The sequence below is a fragment of the Oreochromis niloticus genome, unplaced genomic scaffold (genome assembly GCF_001858045.2).
Source record: "Oreochromis niloticus isolate F11D_XX unplaced genomic scaffold, O_niloticus_UMD_NMBU tig00007510_pilon, whole genome shotgun sequence".
In the NCBI taxonomy this organism is placed as follows: Eukaryota; Metazoa; Chordata; class Actinopteri; order Cichliformes; family Cichlidae; genus Oreochromis; species Oreochromis niloticus.
In genome coordinates this window covers 137,388-143,387 of record NW_020328614.1, presented here as the reverse complement: position 1 = coordinate 143,387, position 6,000 = coordinate 137,388, and the positions used below count along the sequence as shown (strand labels likewise).

The 6,000-nt window shown below is 41.0% G+C and overlaps 1 long non-coding RNA gene across 1 annotated transcript in view; it reads left to right on the top strand.

The window, feature by feature from the left end:
* The first annotated feature begins 2,285 nt into the window (after window positions 1–2,285).
* The window catches only part of LOC109196974 (uncharacterized), a 28,679-nt gene continuing 24,964 nt past the window's right edge, over window positions 2,286–6,000 (top strand). Inside the window, exons 1-2 of the long non-coding RNA XR_003218291.1 lie at window positions 2,286–2,328; window positions 5,028–5,207. This is a non-coding gene — a long non-coding RNA (uncharacterized LOC109196974). The remainder of the gene's footprint in view (window positions 2,329–5,027; window positions 5,208–6,000) is intronic.

The following is a 6,000-nucleotide window of genomic DNA, read 5'->3' as shown; positions in this document are numbered from 1 at the left end:
GAAAAGTCAAAAATAGTGAGATATCTTGCGGAGGGATGCAGCAGTCTTAAAATTGCAAAGCTTCTGAAGCGTGATCATCGAACAATCAAGCGTTTTATTCAAAATAGTCAACAGGGTCGCAAGAAGCGTGTGGAAAAACCAAGGCGCAAAATAACTGCCCATGAACTGAGAAAAGTCAAGCGTGCAGCTGCCAAGATGCCACTTGCCACCAGTTTGGCCATATTTCAGAGCTGCAACATCACTGGAGTGCCCAAAAGCACAAGGTGTGCAATACTCAGAGACATGGCCAAGGTAAGAAAGGCTGAAAGATGACCACCACTGAACAAGACACACAAGCTGAAACGTCAAGACTGGGCCAAGAAATATCTCAAGACTGATTTTTCTAAGGTTTTATGGACTGATGAAATGAGAGTGAGTCTTGATGGGCCAGATGGATGGGCCCGTGGCTGGATTGGTAAAGGGCAGAGAGCTCCAGTCCGACTCAGACGCCAGCAAGGTGGAGGTGGAGTACTGGTTTGGGCTGGTATCATCAAAGATGAGCTTGTGGGGCCTTTTCGGGTTGAGGATGGAGTCAAGCTCAACTCCCAGTCCTACTGCCAGTTTCTGGAAGACACCTTCTTCAAGCAGTGGTACAGGAAGAAGTCTGCATCCTTCAAGAAAAACATGATTTTCATGCAGGACAATGCTCCATCACACGCGTCCAAGTACTCCACAGCGTGGCTGGCAAGAAAGGGTATAAAAGAAGAAAAACTAATGACATGGCCTCCTTGTTCACCTGATCTGAACCCCATTGAGAACCTGTGGTCCATCATCAAATGTGACATTTACAAGGAGGGAAAACAGTACACCTCTCTGGACAGTGTCTGGGAGGCTGTGGTTGCTGCTGCACACAATGTTGATGGTGAACAGATCAAAACACTGACAGAATCCATGGATGGCAGGCTTTTGAGTGTCCTTGCAAAGAAAGGTGGCTATATTGGTCGCTGATTTGTTTTTGTTTTGTTTTTGAATGTCAGAAATGTATATTTGTGAATGTGGAGATGTTATATTGGTTTCACTGGTAAAAATAAATAATTGAAATGGGTATATATTTCTTTTTTGTTAAGTTGCCTAATAATTATGCACAGTAATAGTCACCTGCACACACAGATATCCCCCTAAAATAGCTAAAACTAAAAACAAACTAAAAACTACTTCCAAAAACATTCAGCTTTGATATTAATGAGTTTTTTGGGTTCATTGAGAACATGGTTGTTGTTCAATAATAAAATTATTCCTCAAAAATACAACTTGCCTAATAATTCTGCACTCCCTGTATGTGTGTGTGTCCTGAGTTCAGCTGAGACAGTGTCCTTTGCCCTGTCAGGCTAAGTAAACAGTCTTCCAGCCAACCCAGGTAGCCTTGCTTAGGATGGGAAGGAACAGTCTAAACACAGTCTGTTATCAGTGTGAGATTTGCAATGTTCAGCTCCAGCCTTGAGACCACAGCTGGCACCGGTATGTTAGCCGCATGAAATGATGATGGTGTGAACAACTGCATGTCAGTTTCACAGCCGATCTAACAGTCCGTCACTGGTCTCTCAATCTCCCGTTGGAGAGCCGCGAGCTTCTCCGAGATGTTATCAGTTTTGAGCTCAAAGAGCATAGTCTGAGAGCTCACGACAGCGTCGAGCTTCTCCAAGATCTTTTCCATGCTGTGTTCAATGAGCCCATTTTGAGAAGTCACGACCCGCCACATCGTTTCAATCACAGCGGGCAGCCTTGTGGGGTTTTGAACAGCTGATTCCGCTTTCTTTCATCTTCTATAAGCCAGGGTCAAGCCAGCTCCGATCAGCAAGAACCCTTTGCTGCTGTGAATGTCCATGTTGCTATATTTCAGTATCAGGCTCTAAATGTACAAATGGATCTAAGAAGATTACATTTCCAATCATGAGTCAGAAATTATGTTTCTGCTAGATTTACAGTTTGTTTTCATGTCTTCTGACTTAGAAGGTGGAGCAGGTGGAGCTTACAAGGAGCAAGTGCTGATATAGAAGGACAGTTGTGTTTTAACGAAGCTATTTAGTTAACCAATAATTGTATTGCATGCTGGCATTAAAAAAAATGTTTCATTTGACTGATTTAATTCATTTGTTTGTTTGTTTGTTTTTCTAGACTGAGTGGCTGTAACCTGTCAGAGAGAAGCTGTGATGCTCTGTCCTCACTTCTCAACTCCCAGTCCTGTAGTCTAAAAGAGCTGGACCTGAGTAACAATAACCTGCAGGATTCAGGAGTGAAGCTTCTGTCTGCTGCACTGCAGAGTCCACATTGTACACTGGAAACTCTCAGGTCAGGATCTAAAAAATTCCCACTGCTGATCATTGAATGATATTATTGTATAAACAACCAAGCTTTATATAACTGGCAAATGACCTTTTCTTTATCTTTGGGTGGCTTAGGAGATTCTTAATTACTGTCTGAAGATTTTTTATAGTCATATATTTTGTTTTAATGGTAAAACAGAAGTATTGTTCAGTTCAATGAGCAGATAGCTGTGAGATTCATGATAATGAGGTATATTTGTATTAAAGATGACTAAATTTGAACAGTAGCTGTGTTAGTTATTGTAGTTAGTTACTGTGTTTGTTCATATGTGCTGATGGTGCGAGTAATTTAAAGCTGAAGTGAACTTGAAATGAGTTTAATAGAGTTTCTGAAGTAACTGTATTTGATATTATTTATGTGTTTACTAAAGTACAGGAGCAGGAGGCCGTGTGTACCATAGAGGAAACCAGACCTCAGCTTTGTCTCCTGGGTTTCTGTTGCTACTGTTGCAGTATCCCCTCATTGTTCCCTTCAGCAGTCTCCTCACTGTAACAAATCAAAGTGTTACTGTATAGATTCACATCTGAATGTTGCCATGTGCTATTAAAACTCAAAGCCATGCTTCCTACACCCATGTGGTTCATCGTACAGGTCAGCTGCTCAACACAAATCTCAGGTTTACATGCTGGAACAGTTTGTGATCATGAAGGATAAACCTCAATTCCTGTTTGTTTCATACAGATGTGACATGAACAATAACACATACATGAAATCCTTTTAGGAACAGAAACAATATTCTTGCTGGAGAATATATTTGAATGTAGGGGATCACCAATAATAACTAACCATCTCCTCATTATTTGGGTCGGTAGCTGCATGTTTATTGGTGCAGTCATTTTCTTCTTCCTCCATTTCTACCTTATTAACTTCACATTAAAAGCTGCACAGAGAAAGGTGCTGGACATGTTTAGCCTAGCTTAGTACAAGGACTGGACACAAGGGAAATGACTCCCATTGCTGGATAAAAACATGAAAACAAATCTGAAGTTATTGAAGGGAACTGTGGTGGTGCCTGACAGGCAAAAGGGGAATGATATGTCTTATTGTCAATATAATTATGTCTGTATTGAAAAAGGAACAACTAAAATGTTCCAGTTGAAAAAATGAAATCAGTTTCACTTTATGAGCTCTGTTTTCTTTACAGTTCCAACCTTTTATTGTGAAATGAGCTGCTCATTCCTGCTCACATGACCTGCATAAAACAATACAGAGCACGTCAGGCTGAACATGGAAAGGAAGCATCACAGTCCAGCTTCACTGAAGCTTTAAAGTCTCTGATATGAAATGAGAAATGAAGCAGCCAGAGCTTTTTCATGAGTGGAAATCCACGGTGATTGTGAGCTGCTGCTACAGCCTCCAGATTAGCCAGCAGCTCATCCTGCTCAACATTTTCTCACCAACTTTAATAGAAGTGTGATGTTTTCAGCTGCAGTGATGGTCGGGGTGGCCTCCCTCTCCTCTTCTTCTCCTCTTCCTCTTTCATTTGTAAAGCCACTTCTGCTGCTTTCATTCATTTGGAAGTCCTGTAGCTGAGTTTGGGAGAGACTAACAGCCTTGGCAGCAGAGGGGAGAAAGGCCAGCTGTAACACCGCCACTTTACTCTATTCTACCTGTCACATCATTTTATCAGGAAACATAGATATGCTCCTGTTTTTAGTATCTTTGGCTTAAAAAGCTAAAATATAAGAAGATCAAATGGTGCTCTTTATTATTGTGCTGGCTTTGTTTCCTGTCTCTTGGATGGAGCCCAGCTGTGCGTGGCCCCTGGGCCTGTGGTCAGAGTGTGTGTTAGATAATCCTGCCCAGGATGAGGCCAAACTGAAATGGGATTAAATGTCTGTCACATATTTCAGCCTAATTTAAAAACATCCTCCATAAATATTGAGTAATAACTGGAAAAGTTAGACTAAAATGCCTTTAAACATCAGGGTAATCCTGCTGATCAAAGTCCAACACTGAGTTTGTAAAAACATGTTTGTCAATCATTTTGTTTGGTTTATGAGGAAAATAATTCAATTACTTCCTGCTAATACACAACATCTCATAATATTTCCTCATAACCGTCTTTTGTCTGAATATTTGAATCACATTTGAATTTTCAATAAAGGATCCACAGAGTTTGGTGACAATAATGACAGTAGATGTTTGTGTGAAAGTGCTGGAAGCAAATTAGTGTGTGATGTTCTTTCAGTGTTGCACTTTGTAGACGCTCCCTGAGCACTGGTCTCACAGCCAGCTGCACATAGAGACCAGTGTTGTTAGTCCAGGCCAGGAGATGACTTGTTGGAATGAAAATTAGCTTGTAGTTTGTCTGCTTTAATAATAATGTGACTGGAAAAAGGTGTTGGACTTCAAATATGTCCATTTCTTTCACACTTCACCTTTAAAAGTGAAGCCATGTAGTTCCTGGAAGGAAAAAACACGACTTTTTCAAGTCTTTTTCCTGTTTTTATGATAAATGTACGACTTTAATGTTAAAAATTCAGTGTTTTTTTCTCTTGTTTTTTTGAAGCTGCTTCCTGTTGGCTTCAGCTGTTTGGACTTTCCATTTTCTAAACTTCTATATTCTGAACCTTCTTCAGTTCTGAACAGATTATGAAACACTGAATGATTTCAAGCACACACTTTGTCTAATAAACTTACATCTTTCATTCTTTATACAGATTGTGGCATTGTGGTTTGTCAAAGAACAGCTGTGATTATCTGGCAGCAGCGCTGAAGTCCAACCCCTCATATCCCAGAGTACTCGACCTGAGTATAGACAACAACAACCTGCCGGATTCAGGAGTGAAGCAGCTGTGTGTTCTTCTGGAGAATCCGCGATGTCAATTTGAAACTCTGAGGTCAGTCACCATGTTTTAGGTGTACTGAGATGAATATGATGTGAAAGTTGTGCTGACACTGTGGATCGGCAGGCCCACAAACCTCTATACAGGAAGTCTGGTTCTACTCTTTGTAGAACTTCTGATCCCTGATCCTCTGAGTCTGACTCAGTAGATAATGCAGAGTTCTGAGCTGATGTGGGTGAGGGGACTCGGGCAGCCTGACAGACTTGATGTCTTCCCTGCTTGTCCTGATACAAATAAACATGAGTATCTGGTCAGTGGTTGTTGATCAATGGTCATGAGAATTTGAATAATTAAGATTAAGGAACTGACCTCCCAGCCCATTGCTCATTCAGTGGTGCTAGTTTCATTCACTATGAAAATGTACTGTTTATACGGTTGGGGAAACCTGCACTCAGCTGAAACTGAAGAAGTCACTTGGATGAGTGACAAAAACGTTTCTCCCACAAAACGCTACGTCCAGATGAACAGAATCAACTTTTGGAGAAACATGAGTATCCTTGCAGGTCAGATCTTATCAGTGACACCTGTTAGTGCAGCTCTCCTCTAGATTGTAGTGCTTGTTAAACTAGGATGGTTTTGGAAGCCTGGACCACAGATCCAAGGGAAGATAGGACACAGAAAGGCCAAAGCAAGCTATTAGAGGTATTTGCACTAACATAGATTAATACTCAGATTTAAACCTTTATTGTCTCACAAAGAGTTAAAAAGTGAATGTACACAGAGAGGTTGGTGGTGAGAGCACTGTAGACGTGTTCCAGTTCAGTGTAATCTTATCTTCGCATTTCAG